This window comes from Ambystoma mexicanum, chromosome 6q, assembly GCF_040938575.1.
Source record: "Ambystoma mexicanum isolate Mex_15411 chromosome 6q, UKY_AmexF1_1, whole genome shotgun sequence".
NCBI lineage: Eukaryota > Metazoa > Chordata > Amphibia > Caudata > Ambystomatidae > Ambystoma > Ambystoma mexicanum.
The window spans coordinates 924,835,904-924,856,703 of NC_090937.1; the positions used below are offsets into that span (position 1 = coordinate 924,835,904).

The window sequence follows — 20,800 nt, forward strand, 5'->3', positions numbered from 1 at the left end:
GTTGAATTAGGTATCATTTCTTCTGCATCAAAGAGAGCCCTTGGGCTGCCGTGTTCTTGGCTGGATGGCCTGGAAGCATGAATATTAGCTATTATTCTAAGAGTTAGGCCTCTGTTACACTTTCTCATTAAATCTTTCCCAAGGGAGGTAAGCACACTATACAATTAGGGGTTTTGTTCTTGGCATAGGCAGACAAGTATGCAATAGTAACAAGGACAGGTTTTATAGAGAAGCAGGTAGGCACATTCTTGGTAGTCCCTGCCCCCTCACCGCCATCATGCTGGAATAGTCAGAGAAGAGTGACAAATGGGACCCCCTCTGTTGTTCCCATACCACATCGAGTGTATGAGAGACGTTATGCACTCAGACCGCCATACAGAATGTACCCTCACATTGGGCCAGTGGAAGGATGCCGCATGGAAGGATGTCAGCATGCACCAATGGACATCATGGAACGCTAAAGTGAAATCTGGTGAGGGCAGAGTGATGTCATGAAGAAGATATATAAACCTATGTTGAAACAATATGAAAATACTTAAGAGTGACAATGTAACTGAACCACCAAGAGACATATGTACCTAATACTAAACTAATCGTGAATACAAAGAAAATTAATTAACTTACTGATCAATAACTGTAAATACACAGTAACACAAGGTAGAAAGAAAACAAATAGAGGCTTGCTATAGGGGAATATATAACGTGCAAGGACTGCCATGATAAGAAAATGGACAATGGCTCTTGTTGAATTCAACCAAGCTACCTCAGAGGCAGACCAAGGCTGTAGAATCAGGAGACGTAGAAGAATAGTTCTGTGTGCAGAACAGACTATGAGTCAAGGTAGGCACAGAATTAAGGATGCTATTTTAAGGAATAAGCACAGAGCACAAAGGGAGTTACATGGATAAGCTCTGAATGTGGGGCATTCCACATAGATTGAAGAAGAAGAAACCATCTGCAAGAGGGAACTGTTGGTTAATTAAAAGTGTACAAAGTTCATATGAGATAGAGTGAGCAAGTCTCTGGCAAGTGCACCCTGCATGATCGAATCAAATAGCAGTAAATAGATGGTTGAAATGTACAAATTCATGGTCTGCTAACATATGAATTTAAAGAAGAGAACAAGGGCTATTCGTTAAGCCTCAGTCGAATATAGTGGAGTGCTCAGACTCCCTTCAATGTTCAAGGTCAGTGAGCAGGCTGCAAGGTCAATTACAAACGGATGACTTTAGCTTATGGCCAACTGACAAGAGATGATAGACTAATTGGGAAAGTGCGGAGTAGTCTGACAGGATTCAAACACCTACGTTTGGTTTCTTGTACGTGCTGCTAAAGAGCTGAAAGTCCAAGGTTAGGATACCATGCCAACCAATCAGTAGGCATGAGCGGCAACCTAAAAATCAATGTTTCATAGACTAATCCACTGCTATTTTTGGCCCGCTATAATCAGTACTATATGTATTTAAAGGTAGTGCAAGGCGTGACCATAGAGAAGAGACAGCCAATGATGCACTAATCCTTATATGTTCTATATCTAGATGTGGTTCCTTAACCAATCCCTTTCCTTGATAGGTTTTTTATTTGCCACGTAGAATGACCTCATAGATGATGCATATTGGTGTATAAGACCTCTTTGTAATCAAGCTGCTGTCTGAGTGTGCATGCATCAGTCTGATGTGTGTCAGGTCTCCCTACTTTATTAAATGAGAATAAAGTAGTACTTTGCCATATTCCTTGAGTGTGTCTGATTATTTGGGCTGAGATTATTATTTGTAATTCTATCTTGCACGAAAGGTACTAGAAGACAGCTTTAAGGTGGGAGAGCTGCAGGTGCAGGGAGTAGCACCAGATTCAAAGATATCTGGTCTCATGAAGGAGAATGGCCTTGTATTCACTGTATTTGCTGTGGATGGCAGATTTCGCTCTTTGTACTGACTCCACAGGATTAAGTCATCTACTGGGGTTTGCAAATCTAAAATGTAAACCTGTTGTTGGACTAACCAATTAGAATAGGTTTTAAATAGGCAGGAGCCAATAGGATGTTTAGAATGTAGTTACAAATGTTATACTTATTCTAATTTTGTGTTTTTTGTCTTTAAATACTACTGTCTGATGTGGGCGGTGTGCGTTCTCAGCTTTTTGGTCTCATGAGACTGACTGACTCTCTCAGACATATTTGCTATAACGTTGTGTTTTCTACAATTTGCGTCCTCTAACATTGTTTGGATTTTCTTGATGGTCTTCAGTTACTAAATGAAAGGGCCTATTTTCAGAGGATCAGAGCTTAAAATCTACTTTTCTAATACATAACATTAGGAGGATACTGGGCGATATCAAATACAGAATACATCGCTGTGATGTGGACTTTTCTGTTGCCCTGGAGCCTTTGTTTGTTATTTTTGTCAAACAGTGAAGCCATTAAACAAAAAAACATATCAATAAAGACAAAGAGTTCTTGGTCCCCAAATGAAAGTTTATGAATTGCAATCAATACAGAACATTAAAACAAAGAAGAGAAATGCAGAAATAAATTATGATAATGGGGGCGATGTATACTTTATTTAGAAGCTGCATTGTTTTTGTGGCTGTCTTATCCCGAGCATGGCAAGATGAAACAAAAATAATACTTTATGAATGGCGCTGTTTATTTTATTTTTCTGTGATCGCAAGGATTATCGTTTTTGTAAAGTGGCATAGCGTTTCTACTTGTTAACCGTCCATTTGTAACATAAGGACTGCCCTTCCAAATACATGAAGAGTGTAGTTTCACACATTGAAGGAGCTGAGAATAGGAACACTTGAGGTTTATAGAATTGTGTTCACACAGCTGCAGTTTTTAGGTAATTTATGAAAGAAGTCTGAGATGATAAAAAGCATTCTGGCTCTGCAAGGTGGTTCCACAATGTTACACAAAAAGATTTGTAAAATCAGTTTTTGTCACCTTGCAAAACTGTATGAACCAAGCATTGGGAAAGCCAAGAGTTTTGGTTTTAGGGTAGGCATGGAATAGACATTTGCATTTGCTAAGATGGTAACAGCTCGAAATCGGGTGATTAGCTTGGAATATGATAACAGTGTCAGGTGAATTCCTATCTGCTACCTATGTACACACCAACCCCGTTGGGTTTGTCAATGGCTGTTTAACAGGACTTCAGTGTGAAGAATAGATACAAGTCAGGTGGCTGAAGTCACACTTGCATAAGACATATTTATCACATCAGTAGTCGATTCAGAGTTTCAATTAAACCACAGACTGTTCCAAAATAACACTGACGGGCCAGTCGTTAATCTTACTGCTTAATAGACAAAGCCCAAAGAAGCCCCAGGAGAATGGGGTTAGGACGGGGAGGTGTGGTTAGTGGGTGGTAATGGCCATGGGGATTAGCATCACCAACAGCAGTCAATGGGTGGATTAATAACCAAACAACACCCACAGGATGTGTGTCCGTCCTCACAGTTCGTCTACCTCCTACCTGTACTCCAATGCAATACATTTGGCCTATAGGTGGCACTTAGGACCACCTAATAGCCAAAGCTGAACATGTTCATTACAATAAATAAATCAAGTAAAGTACGGTTTCTCTGTTGTTGTTTTGGCTTCCTGCATTCTCCTGCGCCAGACATGCAGAACCTGAAAATAAACCAAGGAAAGGGGCGTCCTTAGTGCTGCATGCTCCTTGCCGTAAATAGTGCTGCAATGTAACAGTAGTAATATTTGTTGCGTCACTGTCTGGGGTTTCATATCCAAACAATAAGATGACCAGCAGACTTTAAGCCTTACAATGCCTGTAACATGGTTTTGTTTTGCATATTGACTTGTGTATATAAGTCCTAATTTTCATAAGGAATTATTGAATATCAGCAGTCTGTACAACTGAGGGGCAATACTCAAAGGGATAAACATGCTGCATAAGATTAATGTAATATGAGTGGAGACCGTTTAATACAATGTAGGCATAGTCTATGCGAGAATTCAACAACACTCAACTTCTTCTGTTAACAAGGTTGGCGGTACGTGAAAAAAGTGGCAGTAATTCTGTTACTGCCACTTTTCCCATACCGGCAAATTACAACTTTGGTAGAATTATCACTGGCGAAGGTAAATCGTTCATTTTTCCACCAATAATCTGCGGAATTGCCACTCAGTAATTCTGCCAGTGATGATTCCACCAAAAGTCCCCAACGGAGTCCTATGAACTCCAAAAAATAAGGACGTCCACCACCTACTGCCAACTTATAATCGCCTGGTAAACCCACAGGACCGAGTGGTGCTAACAGTATTTCAGTTTGGTGGTATTTTGGTGGATTTACTGCTGAAATACTGCCGAACTTGTAATGAGGCCAAAATTATTCTCATAATCAGTTGAATGTGATCAAATGAAGACTTGTCTAGAGAAGCCCCTTAACGCTCACAGCAGAAAAAATACAACCCACTAGGGAAAAATCCCCAGCACAACTCTTGCAAGGAAAAAAACGTTGTATTTCCTCAAAAATAGAAATGCACAAGTAAAGGACTCTTCTGCCACAGAACGTTCTGGCAAAATCAGTACAAACTGGAATGAAACGAAAGCGTGTTCCTGTGTAAATAGTATTAGGCAACTGATTGAAAAGCTACTAGCAATTACTCTACTGGTAGCTGTCACGAATAAATCATATAATTTAGTAAAGAAATTACCATATACCACCTAACATACTTCGATAGTCAGTATATATTATTATTGACACAAAACAACAAAGACATAGGGCCTCTTTATGAGGTGGACGCAAAGGGATACCGGGCACCGTTAAGGACATCGGTGCCGGCACTCTCTTTGCGCCCTATTCCGAGGTCCCTTTGCGGGTCCCTTCCTTAACGTCTGGTTTTACCAGGCATTATGGACTTGGCCCGTTAAGGGACTTCAGAGCCTTCTCCCTTCCCATTGAGCCCTATGGGGGCTGAAATGGGAATGGGGAATGGCTTTTTCAATGGGGACTTACCAGTCCCGCAAAGGTCGGAATAGACGGGTAAGTCCCCATTGAACGAGGGCAGACTTGGCCCCGGTATTGGAGGTAGTCATGGTGCTAATAGCACCATGACTACCTCCAACCTCGGAATGAGGCCCATAGTAATGCAAGCAAAAGTGTAGTTGTTTATCAATAAAGAGAAAGTAAATTATAAAGCTTGTATAAACTATATTTGATTACATCATTGCTTCTTGAAGAAAATAATGAAAAATTTCACAAAAAAAGTTACAAATATTTACAGAACTTACAACATCTTGGTAATATGCACATACATTTAACTTTGAACGGAAATAAACAGAAAAGCTAAATATAACAGATCATGCTGAGTATGACAGCAGCCTAGGTCTGTCTATGAGACTAAATGTACTGAATAGGTCATAAAACAGACTATAGCTAACTGTCCCTAGCTCAATTAAGGCTAGTATTGTTGGCCTTTTTATGTGGCAAAATCAAACCAACATGTAGAAAAAAGGCTTGGTAAATTTAAATTACAGAACAAATGACAGTGCAGTTTTAAATTTATTCAGGTTAATCATGAAGTTGAAAAATGTACATAGGACTGAAATAATGTACTAAAAAAATCAGTACAAACAACACTTTATGAAGGCATACAGCATCATCAGTGACCAAAATGACATAATGTGCAAACCTGCATGGCTGGTTAGTCGAGGCCCTATACATAGGCTACCTGCTCCATAAGGGATGCCAGGCTATTGGTTCCACCCCCATCTGTCCATCCTCTTCCACGTGGGCTCCTCCTTGTGCATCACCAAGAATTCAACTGTAACTAATTGGCAATTATATGAAAAAAAACAATACTGGCTCTATCTCTAACCTGATGTGCACCTGGTACTGCAGAATTGCGTTTAGAGGATGCTTTTAGGTTATTGCCTCTAACAAACTACAGCTCAATTCCAGACATGGTGATGACCAACCAGAGTTCCTCACTCTGATTTTAGCTGTGTTGCTTTATCCCTCCCGGCACCTCGCAACCCAAATCACACAAACTATGGTGAAGGCAACTGATCCCTGTTTTCATATGTTTTCTGACCGATTAGGGGTTTAACAGTTTTATGGCTGGTGGTCTGGGACTGACTGATATCTTAGAATGCTGGGGGTCTTGTGGCTGCGGCTTTCGGGTGCTATTACTTAGAGCTTGGACAAGAAGGGTCGGATGCTTGTGCACTCCTTCTCATAGGATCACTTTTCACAGTGAGCTCTCATCCTCCTCGTGATCTTGCTGGGCTCATTCCTTCTGGGATACGAGATGTTGGCAACATGAGACAATGAAGGTTCTGTGAATCTCTGCAGCTCTGGCCTTTCTCAACAGTGCCCGGGCTACAACCTATTCCTCCTTGCATACATGTTATTTCTATGTGTGTGGCTCGGGCCTACGGCCTGACTTCAGAGCACAACTAGGCCTGATTCCAATACGGCAACTACTAAGATGGCATCTGATTCCCTATGTATACTAGGGCAACAACGTGCACACCCTTCATGCACTATTGCCTCTAGCGATACCCCTGTCCCCCATGTAACCTCCTCTAGCCCCTATTACACATTCACAGTGATGGAGGGCCTGGGCCAATTGTCCCTCCTTCTGAACACTTGGCCACGGCCACCTTCCAATCACATGTGCATCCCTACAAGAATACCATCTGCCTTGTGAATGCATAACTATTTGCTTTGTTGGCCTCCACTGTGCACTGAGGTCTGAAAATGTATGTTACCTCCCCATTGATGATAAGATTGTTTTTTTTTTCCCTCCCTTGTTCCCCTCCCTTTGCCTGGTCACGTTCTGAAACACTGGTGTATGAGCACGATATAAATGAAATATCATATCATATCATATCATGAATAGTGATTTATGTTATTTGACATTAGTACCTGGTGAGGGGGGGTATCGGCCTCCCAGCCAATGAGGAGGCTCAAAACGGTGGCATTACAACATGGTATTCCCACCGTCCAAGACTCCTCATAGCTGGAGGCTGCCATCTTCGCCCGCTTGTTTTTCAGGTAAGTGTTGCCCTGCATTCACCCCCCTCCCTGACCCACTTTTACCTTATTTTTTCCCCCTCCAATCCCTGCCTCAATTACCTTGCGCTGCCTGTTTCCCGTTGCCAACGCCAGGCACCGCAGAGTCATGGCTGCCATATTTTTTTTTAAGTTGAGAAATGACTGCATCTTTTCTCAACTTAACGAAAAAAACTATATATATTACCAATGCAGGGGGGCATTATCTGGCCCGGTAATGCCCCCTGTGCTCCGGTGATATTGTTTAAATACCAACATAAAACCTTTGAGCAAAACTGATCTTAATTACCTATATGATATGATATGATATTTCATTTATATCGCGCTCGTACACAGGTGTTTCAGAGCGCGATAGCAGGAAGCGCTTAATCAATAGGGAAGTCATACACCTGTGCCATTTTACCCTTTGCTATAAGCATGCACAAAATGTTTAGCAAGAAGCACCCTCATAAATGCTGTGTATACTGATTGTACAAAGAGAGTAGGCAAGAATCATCAGATATTTTATACCAAGCTGCGGAAGGTTCTACCATGTCTGCTTTAAGGGACAATATACTGTCCTGTTCACGTAGCAGGACATATGTTCCGTGCTCAATTCATGTGCAGTAGTGGCTGTCGCAATCCATTTTTTCATGGAAGACCGCCTGTGCCTGAACTTTGTACATGGGTTGGTTGAACTCGCTAAAACTTTAATCAAAGCCATCCATATCGCCATGCTAGTGAGGCAGCTTCCACAAGTCCTTGGCCGAGACAAGAGCTGCATGATAAGCTGTAAAAATCAATGGTCCGGAGGAGCGCTTCGTCACAGGCTGCTAATGAGGGCTGCTGCTGTTACTGGGAAGTAGAACAAGGAGTTACTGTTTTGTTCATTATGTTTGATGGCACTGAACTAAATCCCGGAGCAGAGGCTGTGCTTCTCATTGGGAAGAAGCCACGAAATCGAAACAGATGACTTGGCTGCAGGTGTTCCTGTTCTGTACACACCGTTTCCATGACAGAAGGGAGGAGGGCAGTCCATTAACCTCATAATCATAGTTGAGTGCAAGGTAAGAGGGTAGGCGATTAACCACCTCATAATAATTATGTGCATGTTAAGAGGGTCGGTTGACCCAGTTCTCATAGTTGGATGATGATTTCAGGGTGCTGCTGACAGGTCAGACTTGATATTCTATGCACTCTGAAGTATGCCTGATTTTCTCTCGGTTTTCATTTCACTGGAGATAATCTGCATGTGTTTGGTCATTCTGAACATCAGACTGGCTGTGTCTAGTGAATGATTCAGAAAGGCCAGCATCGTATATTAAAGACGCTTAAGAACTTAATAAAGCTGAAAACATTGAAACCAAAAACATCCAAGCCGAGTTCTATAATAAACTTGATGTCTGCCACCGCAAAAATAGAAATAAGGGTGTGCGTGCATGTACAGACACAGCAATTTGCTATGATGGTAGTGTCAGCTCTGTTATCAAGGCACAGCTATGACAATACTGCTATTTATTAGTATCTGGTGCCCATGTCTCTACAATTGCCATGTCGGTGTGAACTTCTGAGGAGCAAAGCCTCTCTGCTAGCATCATTGGAACCATTTGCCTATTAGCTGATAGAGAAGGATCCCCTGTAGGTGCCAACCAAGACCCCTTGATAAGGAGTGCAGAAGGGAAGGACTCAACTTGTCTGGGATCCCAACAAGTTCTTTTCTTGTCATCCTAAAATGGCCGCCACACTCTAGCAGTATATTTGTTTACTAAGGTTGCTAGGCAACCATTCAGAAGCATGCTTATAGTCCGCTCCAGCTGGCCGTGAGGTGCCAGCCGTGCCCCCTACAATGAAGGCCCACACCTGTCTGGACCTATCCGGACATTGGACACCTGTACTTCATCTTGCATCGGTCCGCTACGCAAGCTGCCTGTGTCTGTACCTGGGTGAGTGTTCACTAAGGCCCATTAACTGTGCTGAGAGACACATATCAATGCCTGTCTAGTCTTAGACCTTCTGCCTTCCAGTACAATTAGTGTGTTACCCCACTGTATCTGTATTAGCACTTTGCCTGGCATCATTACTTAACGTGACCATTAACAATATGTTTGAGCACACCCCTATTTCACATTATATATACTCATCCTGAACTAGCATATGCGGTTATCTCTTTGCCATATGACTCTGTACTCTTCCTCGACCTTAAGCTATCTAAACCCATTTGCTTGCTTCCTCGACACTCCTAAGAGACTTTGTACTAGCCTATTCTGGTTATCCTGTTGACACGTACTTCACATAGACTACCAGATAGACTACCCTTCTGCTTTGCCATCGGATGTTCCTGAGCATTATGTGCTAGCCTACTCTAAGCTTATTGATTTGATGTTCATGAGCAATATGTGCTAACCTAGTTTACTGATTTCAGGTTCCTGAAATAACTCATACTAGCCTACTCAGATTAAAGTTCATATGTGTACTGTATCTACAATGATCTACCCTATCCACTGACCTGTGACCCTGATGATCACTAATAATTAGGCTCCAGGCCATTCCTAGCTAACAACCTGAACTCGGCACCCACCCAACTTGCTGCATTCGTCCTATCGCTTAGCACTCTTCTCCCACTTGGTTCACCATTCGCTTTGTACCTCCCTCACAACACAGCAGCTCCACTTCTTTGTATTCAAAGCCTGACTTGTTTCCTCACTATCATGGCTGCATTCCACAGAGTTACCCTTGCCATGGCTTCCTTCCTCCCATTGCTCCATACTAGCACACCAACAAACATCCAAAAAACTAATCTCTGTACATGGCACCTTCACCAGGGACCTGTGACCCTGATGATCACTAATAATTAGGCTCCAGGCCATTCCTAGCTAACAACCTGAACTCGGCACCCACCCAACTTGCTGCATTCATCCTATCGCTTAGCACTCTTCTCCCACTTGGTTCACCATTCGCTTTGTACCTCCCTCACAACACAGCAGCTCCACTTCTTTGTATTCAAAGCCTGACTTGTTTCCTCACTATCATGGCTGCATTCCACAGAGTTACCCTTGCCATGGCTTCCTTCCTCCCATTGCTCCATACTAGCACACCAACAAACATCCAAAAAACTAATCTCTGTACATGGCACCTTCACCAGGGATGCAGCCAATCGCCCACTCAGCCCAACTGAATGGATACAGCGCTTCGCCACACCTCCCACCCCACTTACTCCATGTCCTGTTGACATCCGAAACAAGAGATTAGGTTCTCGCTTTCCCAACCACAAGGTAACCTTAAGGACGCTCACTCAACACACACCGCCCAATACTAAAAAGCAGCTGCCAACTCTCTGCTTAGCAGTAGCTTCACAGCCTCCAAACTCACCGACCCCCATTACCACCACGACAGCACCTTCATCGACTTTGGCAGCATCCTCATTGATAAACCTGAGCCCTGGGGGACCTCCAGCTACACCGCTGCTGCCCACCATCAAAGGAACACTCAGCTACGCTTGCTCACTAGTTTCCCTCGCCCTTAACATTCCTGCCTTGATTACGGCCAAATGCCTGGACTTCCTGGCTATTACCAAAATCTGGCTTCATCAGGCAGCAGTCCCAGCAATCTTACTAGCCCTCCCGTAGGGATATATTGTTATCAGAGCTGACAGAAATTCAGGCAAAGGAGTAGGAGTGGCCTCCATAACAAAAACCCATTTGGACCTCAGAGCCACCTCCCATAGCAACCTTCCTTCCGCAGAACTTTTATCAGTCAAAACTGCACTTTCACCTACCCAAACTATTCTTATGCATCTCATCTACCGCACTCCAGGTCCAATCTCTTCCTTCGATGAAGACATCACTGACCTCCTTTCGGCCAACACTAAGCTTGCCTCCCAAACTATCCTTTTGGGGGACCTTAACCTAGGACTCCAGGATCCCAATGATACGCATGCCCTAACCTTAGAAAACACCATCTCCCAACTTGGCTTCAAACACAGAGTCAAGGAACCCACAGACATAACAATACTCCAGAATGAACCTGTTGCTTGGTCTGACCACCATTTTATATCGATCACTATCAAAGGGATAACACCCCCAAGCCCTACTATTGCACACCCCACCCTCACTAGAAACTGTCAAAATGTCACAATCTCCAGTCTCCAGCCTCTTAGCAATAACATCCTTGACGTATCCAACTCTAAGAACCAAGACCCGAACAAGTTAGTGGACCTCTATAATGACACACTGAGGCTTAAACATCGCTGCACCACTTAAGCTAAAAAAGGCCAAACCACCTGCCCACCTTAACAAGTGGTTCACGCCTGAACTAAAAATCCTAAGGAATACTTAAAGGACGGCTGAAACCACATGCTGAAAATCACCCACCGTTCATAACAAAGCCTTGTTCGCTAAATCTGCAGCATCCTACAAATCTGCGATCTTATCCACAAAAAAAGTAAGCTTACAACACCAAAATCCGTAATGCCAAATCACGCAGTAAGGATCTCTTTAGCATTTTAAAGGAACTAGAATCACCAGCACATCCTGCTGAGGACTACATCAAGGATGCAGCCTGGTGCACTAAAATCCAACAAGCCTTAGCTGACAAAATAGTGCTACTACAAAATAAGATAGAATCTAAAACGAGTACCCTTTTGAATAGCCAGCACGCTGTACCGGTGCAAGAGCAACTACTCCCTCAATGTCCACCTTTTGTGTTCTCACAAGTGACACCAAAAGAAGTGGAAGACATTATTAAGAGCCTGAAACCTTCTCACTGTCAAGGAGACACCTGCCCAGCCTCCATCATCAAGGAAGGTGCCAAAGAACAGTCCCCCTTTATTGCCACACTGATAAACTCCTCATTTAAGACAAGTCAAGTACCGAACAATCTTAAGAAGGCCTGGGTCATGCCTCTTCTAAAAGAGGCTTACATTGGTATTATTGCTCTTCGACACATTAGAGGGGATTAGGCAGTGGAGGTTTGGTGATCACGTTGCTTGCTATATGGGTGGATCATGCAGGCATCTGCCAGGGTCACTCTTGTTGGAGCTGGCATATGTTATGTGACATGCATTTCTGTTGTGGACTGTGTGCAGTGTGACTCATGCCATTTTCATATGTGTGTGGTGTGTGTCAGGTATGGCATTGCCATGCTGCATGCATGTGCATGTGTCTGTGCTGCGGACGGCATCTAGGCAGGGATGTGTCAAATGTGTATGTATTGGGCCATGCATTGCCTCTTTGGATGGGAAAATTGGTGGACTATCATCATACTTTGCATTACAGTGTTTTCTTAGAACACTCACCTCCATCCGCCGATGAGGCGGCGCCACGTTCCATCTCGCCGACTCCTTCTATGGCCTCGATGCCAATTGTACTGGCGCAGATCTCCTGCCAGCTTGATGGGTGAGCTAGGACCACCGCCAGTAGCCATGGCTTGGCTCCGGTTTGCGGACAGGATGTTCCTGACTCTCAGGCGCAGGTCATCCCATCGCTTGCGGACATCCTTGATCGCGCGAGCGGTGTTGCCTACGGCACTGACTTTTTGGGCAACAAGTTGCCGGATCTCTTTTTTCTTTATCTGTGCCTCCCTCTTGAGGCTGTTTGCAAAAACAACCTCTGCATTGTCTGCCAGTGTCTCTGCCAGCATAGTTAGTTCATCCTCATTGAAGCACTCTTTGCGCTGCCGGGAAGTGCCTTTTTTTTTACTCCCTTGGGCATGATGCTGGTTCTGAAAGTTGATTTCTGAGGTTAGAAAAATGATCCAGTTCCTGTGTGGTGAGGGTGGCAATAGATTGTGTTTTTCAAGATGGCCGCCGTGCTCTTTCCCGTTCCTGTGCGATGACGCTACTTTGGGTTCCGCCTATTAGCGGTCACCGCTATTCACGGTCATCGCTGATAGTGGTGCCCACTAATGATGTATCCATTGAAGCCGGTAGTGCTGCCTGGTTTCCAGGATGCTGCTAAGGGCCATTTTTTGGACTTTAGCGGCATGTCGGTAATGTCATTACGGGCATGGCGCAAAGCTTTTGCACGCAAACTCGTAATTGCCCTCTATTAGCGGGCTCTTTACTACACAGACACGCTATTTGCTCCATGCGGGTAAGGACTGTTACTTACCTCCAACCTCGTAATGACCCCCGTTGTCTCGCAGATGACGCAATTGCTGCCCGAAACTGTTGGAAGATATTGTTTTACGGTCTAGAATACAAATTCACCCCATCGTAGTGGTGTGGGGCAGAGCAGTGGTCTTTTTGTCACAATAAAAACTATTTCTTTTCTATTCTCTTAACTGTTGCCTACATTTGATGTCCCCCTGCAGTACAATTACCAGTTATTCATGCTGCACATTGTAGATATTCATCCTGTTTCAACTGTGCTTTTCCATTGTAGCAGTGGGTGGTTAGTTGTGTTTGGTAGTTGCTTATATCTTTTTATAGAGCCTTGCTTGGATATTCTGTACTTACCATACCGTGATTGTTTGGATGCTTCCTCTGATGATCCCCTCCTCTGGAGAGTATAGCCTAACCTTGGCTGGTTATGTTAGGTGAAGGAGGTATACTATCTACTTTTGCCTGTATGCCTTTATGTTTGACAGACATCTGAGGCAAATTGTGGTACAGGTTTCAGCATGGTGCATATAATCCTTTCTCCCTCATTGAGCTTCTACTTGGCAAAATAAGATGTCATCACATGACGTGTTCTATGTAATTTTCTTTTAAGAGGTGGCAGCTAATGTTTAGTCCATGGATTTCAGATTGGGAAAACGTGCACTTCAGTGTAAAAGACAATGGACCTCATTACGAGTTACAACCGTACCGGTAAACTTGCGGGTACCATTGTATCCGGACTGGCAAACTCTAAATTGTGCTTACGGGTGCCTTTCATTCCACCGGGTCTGACCTGGCAGAATGAAAGGCACCCGCGAGCACAGCATGTCGGATGCACAGGCACTGTTATAAACGCTGCCTGTGCATCCGGCTTCCCCATTCACATTGAGCCCTATGGGGCTCAAATGGGAATGGGGAACAATGGGGAAGATTTTTTTCCGGCGCCCAGGAATGGGCAAATACTAGGTCTGGCAAGGCCGTAATGACCCAGTAAATGCCCATTTCTGGGCGCCGGAAAGAAATTCATACCTGCGGCCGCCTGGGCCTCATTACGAGTTTGGCGGTAACCCGCAAGTGCTACCTGGGGGTTGCTGCTGAACTCCTAACACTGTTCCACTGTGTGATATCCCGGTGCCACCGGCACAAGTTCTGGCAGCCCGGGATTTCAGGCGGCGGAAAGTGTGAGCTCCCATTCACGTGGAGTCCCATAGGTCTCTATTGGAATGGAGACACTCTAGCACCGGCACTGTTGCTAACGGTGCTGGTGCTTCCGTGAAAACCATGCCTGCAGGGGCCGGTGCCCCCAGCAGATCAGACCTCTCCGGAGCAATGGCCCCTAGAGGCATACTTGTAGTCTGTTGGTCCGGAAAGGGTGCCGGTACGCTGCAACCGGCACCCTTATTTCCGGACCACACGGCTTGTAATGAGGTAGCTCCACCTGCCCTTGTTGTTGAGGCTGATAATAGAGAAGCATTTGTAGAGCAAGAGTGTATGATTTTTTGTGAAGTTGCAGACTTTTTTGTTTATTGATGCTGTTTGTGAGACGTAGCAATGTGCTTGTTTCTAAGCCTTTGAGCTTAATATTATCTTTGGAAATATTGTGATACAACGCAATTCGATTGTATTTTCTCCTCTATCATTGTCTTGTTCATTTTAAAATGGGGTGCCGATGGGAGCTGTAATTATTTCATGACTAAAACATCTATTTTCAGCTTTTATTTGTTAAGAACTCTGGGTCAAATTGTGAGTAAAATGTTCTTGTACATGGTGGGAACAGGCACTTACACTAAGGCAGCAGGGTTTTTTTTTCTAACTGCGTTCATGCTCCTTTAACAAATCGTAAATAAAACCTATAGTCTTCCGGTTTTTGTCTCTGAGTTGCTGCATTATCTCAGCGTTGCCAACATTGGTAACTGTGACATACAGCCAAATTGAGTGGGGGCTACCACAATATTTTGTCATGTCCTCACAATGTTGCATTTGTTGTGGTAACAAGCATGGCTGACATTTCAGGGTACAAGGTGTTACTCCTGGCAATCTCTTCCATAGCCCTGGTCCTGTCTCTGGCCAATTGGCCCTCACACTTAGTTGTCAAAGAGGGATTTATTGCATAGTCAAAAAACTATTGGCCTGAAATGAATCACTTTGGTTTACGGGCTCTATGTGTATTTAGTTCCATTCACCTTTTCAGAATTATGACTTGTAGCAGTGGGAATAACTGCCACATCTAATTCCTGAAGGAAATTCCTGCATTAGGAAAGTAAAGATTTTAAACAATAGCAATTGCCATAGCGTTATTAGAAATCATTTATGGAAAGCTGGATTCCCATGTATACATTTTGATTTGTGTGTATGTTTTTACATGCACGTTTATGGCATCTATGTTTGCAGTTTACTTAAGTGTGATGCTTTATGTCTCATATGTGGCATTTCACTGTTAAATTTGAAGCAGTGTTATTTCGATGTCATTTTCCACATTTAGGAAACGTTCTATGCAGTGTGTAGACATGATGTGGAATGCCAGGGATTGAGCTGTTACTGCTAGTTATTGTGTTCCTACTGAATTTTATCAGAACCATCAAACAAGGTGGACCGTTGCCTATTTTAGAATTAAAATCCTGCCAATGATAAACCAGGATGAGTTCATTCATAACAGGAGTTAATTTCATGAACAGTATGTTTTGAGTTCATTCATGCTGACCGGCTATTCCCGCCTAAATGGCTATTATAAAACTCTGCTGTCAAATAGAGTATCCCTAGTCACATGTCTAAGTAACATCATAAATAGATGGGGATAATTGGTTGGTATTAGACTAATATATTGGGCCACCTGGTTGCTTCTTAGATGACAGAATGTGTGAAGAAATAAATCCATCCAAATGTAAATCGTAAGCAGCCCAAGTTTGTTGTATGAGAAATACATAATACACAGATAACAACTTTATGATATCTAGATTATCTAATATCCCCTTGCATCCTGCCATGTTACATGAAAATACAGATAAGGTGTAAGGTTGATGTTCTTCAGTACGATCAGTCACCTGTAGAGCATAATTATTGGTATGTGCACAGGAGACCTCCAAATCTACCTCTAACAAAATTGTTTTCTAATTATTTAAAGTGGAAGCAGAAAGGGCCCTAACATAGCCCACAGTCAATCCAACTCTTCAATGGAGGAAAGTACTTCAAGTTGGATTTCTAGCAGTTCCAATCTTGTTTGGTGTCTAGTTTCAGTCACACCAACAGGCCCCCGATTCATTCCTAGTGGTCTATCGAAAGATTGTATTTCAACTTGGTCATTGGGTAGATTAATATTTCCTACAGGAGAAGGCATCTTTATATGGCTTTTCCAAGAATCAAACCCTAGCCTCTTGGTAGAGAATTCATTCTGGCAAATATTTTGGCAAAAGAAGGGAAAGGATGTCTTTAAGGCTTCCTTGTAGAAGTGCTAATTGCTTGGTTGGGTCTCACTAAATATGACAAAATATTTGTTTCACAAAAGGTAATAAAAATGCAGTCAGAATTTAGTTGTTTGTCATAGCCACATTTTGCATCTGGCCATAAGAACTTGCTGGGTGTTAATATGAGAAATCCTTATGTTAGTGAATAGCTAATGGTCATCTTGTTTATAAGTGATACTGTTGTTTGTTTATGGTCACCGGCATTCGTGTACACAATTACCAAAATCCACCCTAGTGGAGCAGCTGCTAGAGACACATCTACATTAGAATCAGTTGAGCCTTCAGAGCACAGTATTTTTTTAAACCTCCATTTGCTGCAATTATTTGGGCCCTAGAAGGTTCTAATGGTGGAGGTTGAGGGTGATTATCAGAATATGCAACCTTTAGTCTTTATTCAGATTTTTGTTTCAGTCTTAAATCATCATTAGCACCCTGGCGGTGGTTGCCAGCCAATCAGGTGGCTAGGAACGCGGCCTTGAACCTGCCACCATCTTACCCCCACCCTCTGTCCCCTTTTTTCTTTTTCATTGCCCCTACTCATTTTGGCACCCACTCCTACCCCTTGCCTCCTGCAGGACATCATGGAAAGGGAAGAAAGGCTCCGTACGTAGCCCCACCTTCCTTTTCCATGGACGGTCATCTTTATAAAGGATTTTCCTAAGCTCGACAGGACGCGTGCAGCGTCCCGTTGAAGGAAGGAAAATCCTTTTATTTTTAGCACCCCGGGTTACCGCTTTGGAAGCCAGGGTGCCAATGGCCTTCAGCCGCTGTTCCAGGTGCTGAAACTAGAGGTAATGTCCCAGAGCCCTTGATAATGGCCCTCACTTCACTTGTGCTGTTAACTTGGGCTGTGGGTTCGTAACCCCCGTTCCAACCTTCACAAGACCAACATGAACACCTTACGCAAACATGCTCACTGTGCTAATGTTAAAAAGAGCTACAGCAGGAGGTGCCAGATTCCCCTACCTTGCCTCCTTACACTGGAATGCCCTTCCTACAACTCTTCGATCTGAGGCATCACTTATGGCCTTCCGCAAGGCCATGAAAACCACTTTTTTCACTTGATGAACACCACAGTCACCTTATGTGACTGCTTACTGCATCTCCTGTTAACCTGCAAAATGTACTTATGACTTGTGCTCAAATGTATTAATGTACAAAATGTAAATGTATAACCTACTTGTACTTTCCCTGTAACTAAGTTCCCCTCAAGTAACAGCGCCACGATCCCCAAGGGCTGTTTGTGCGCTATACAAATGTAAAAAAAAATGTTTTTATTAATAATGCCACATTATTAGACGAAGGTTCATTTGTTTTAAACAAAGTTTAACATCTCAAATTTCTAATTAGATAATCAATGATGGATAATGAGTCAAGTACAACTAAAATGTGTTTGGAAGTAAAAATGACAGAGACATTTGCAGGCATGTAGTCAATCTTAACATGAACCCCTGTGCACAGATCCATAAGCTTGGACATTGGACAGCGTGTTAACTGTCACTATTGGCCATAGCATAAGGGATCCTCTCCTCTTGCAGTCCATCATGCTTAAGGGGGCTTTATCTCTCATGATTAGACTTTTTTTAATGCCCCATCATTGCCTGCGTATGCACTCAGTACCGCATTAGGTCGAGGAATCTCATCACTCATGGCTTCAGGATCTAGCACTTGGGGTTGTGAAATTGGCTCACCCGAAGAACCATCCCTTCTCTGAGACTCACTTTGCAAACCTTTTTCGACTCTAAGGATTTTCTCTTTCGATTTTCCAGGCGGTATCAAGGGGATACTTAGACCCTTTGGGTAAAGCACTACTAGGTTTTCTAGACATGTTGCCAACAGCTAAATGCTGCAATGTGTTAGGTTTACCTTTGCCTATTCTATCGCGAAATCAAAAAGGTCAGCAATAGTGCAAAATCACATAGATATGACACTGGAGCCAGGTTCGCAATTCATATTTTCAAATTTCCATGGGCTAAGGCACAGAGAAGAACTGTCACACAGCGACAGTTGCAGCGAACTAACTACTATTGATCTGAGCATTCCTCGGGCAAAATCCTCATGACAAAGGAGCCAAAACACTGGGCCAGTAACCATCAACCCGGAATGATGGAGTCAAGAGAGGGAATCCTGCACAGAAACACCTCGTGTACACACTGGCTTTTGGGGACACTTGATAAATCACCAGCAGTATTAAAACACAGGTGGAGCCAACAGTTGGAGGAAAAAGCGGTAGGCAGTTAAGTAGAGAAGGCAGCAAAGGCCGCTTTGTTAAAGGGACGACAACAACTGAAGCAACTGCAGCAAGCAAAGAGTGGTGAATAAGAAAATGAATCAAAAGTGAGCCATTTGCAACAAATGTAGAGCTTGCACCCTCCAGCAGAACAGTTAGTTACCGGAGTTCCACCTTCTAATAGGCTCCACCTAATGAACTCCACCATCTGGAGGCCGACTCTGGTTCCCAAACCAAATCAAAGATACTAAGGAGCCATCATGGGAGCAGTAGGAAAACAGCAGGGAAACAGTTTACACTACTCTGCACTGCCTGTTCAGTGTGATGGGCTACTAATATCATTATTATTATTATTATTATTATTACAGTATTTATTGAGTGCAAATATAGGTTTGGGAAGCAATGAAGCGCAGTACAATCATAGGGGGAAGAACATGGTTAGGGAAGCAGAGAAATAGTGGGAATCTAACAACAGGGAAGGGTGGGCAATTTGCCAGCAATGGATCTACAAGCAAGCAGGGTCAGAAACAGTGGGGGATAGATCACCCAATCTCAGGTCGGGTCTGGAGTGGAGAGTGTGCATCAATATAATAATAATAATAATAATAAAGCAGGCGAGTTAGGTCAAGTGTGCAGCCCTTCTCTTGGAGAGCAAGGAAACAGCTGGCTTCTCTTGCCGCTTCATAATATTTATGTCATAGGCTCATGTTGCACAGATTTAAACCTACGAATCGGCAGAGGCGTTGCTAGGGGGTGGCAAAGGGGGCTATAGCCCAGGTCTTTCGGTTGTAGCCCTGGATAGAAGCTGAGGGGTTACAACCAAAATGGCTAGTTAGTCCCCAGTCCCAACAGTCCCAAAATGACCACAGCCCCGGATCTTTTCCAGACCTAGCTTCACCCCTGCCTATCGGATCATGCCATGAGCCAGGCAAGTTGCAACACTGCACACAATTTGATGTGCTGCCAACTCCGTGGCAGTCTACAGCTGTGCTTCCACTCCATTCAAATGATGGCTTCTTTATCTTGACTTTTACTGTGTTTTATATTTCCTTTTTTGACGATTCCTAACTTTAAGAGGGAAATGTTTTAGCCAATGTTTGCTTGTGCTTTACTCCATAGTTTGTGTGTATAAATAATCTGTGTCTACAGACGCGTTTAAACAGATATAAATATAAAGGTTTTCACACATTTCAAAATATTCATGGCTCTTTTCTGGGCTAGAATATCCCTGCAGTGCATCGGTGCCTCCACCAGCACTCGTCCTCCTTGCTCCCCTGCAGATGGACTAGAAAGGCGCCTCAGCTCCATTCACGCCCCATTGAACCAAAGCCTCTGACTGTGGATTTTGGGTGATGGGATCTCAGAGTGGGCACGTCTCATCACTGACGTCAAGAGCCAGCATGGGACCCATACAAACAAGTATGCCAAGCATTCTTTCCCCAGATATTAACTTTCTTTTTTTTCTGGCAACACAACTTTGGGAGTACAGATACAAAGGTTTCCTGAATGCAGAATTTCCCAGTTACTTTCGAAATTGTATGTAACAAGGCTCAGCCACCAATTATAGCTGATTTAGGATATTTCTAATAATGTTTCAATCACAAGATGCTTAATAAATATCGTTATTTGACAGTTGATCTATTGCAAACATCTGTAGGTAACCTGTGAAAGGAATATCTTTGTTAATAAGTCGGCTCGATATGGTTAACCCAGTACATATTTAGGGAAAAGCTAATGGTTAAAAATAAATATTTGGAAAGGGCGCATTGCGTTCAAGGTAGAAATATGGCAACGATGAAGACCTTGCAAAAAAAAATTCAGAACACAATGTTGACAAAGATGTTTTCACATAGAATCCTTATATTAACTTCAGCAATAGTAGATGCTTCAATCTTCTGATTTTTTTATTTTGTATTTGTATATTTGTTCCTTGTGTCCAGTACTTCACATTTGCATTGTGTATTTTAAATATTAAAATAAAATTCCCAAAACAAG

At 43.2% G+C, this 20,800-nt stretch overlaps 1 protein-coding gene across 1 annotated transcript in view; it reads right to left on the reverse strand.

The window, feature by feature from the left end:
• Positions 1-20,800, reverse strand: part of GPM6A (glycoprotein M6A) — a 726,200-nt gene that overhangs the window by 155,370 nt on the left and 550,030 nt on the right. The gene's annotated exons all lie outside the window — the stretch shown is intronic.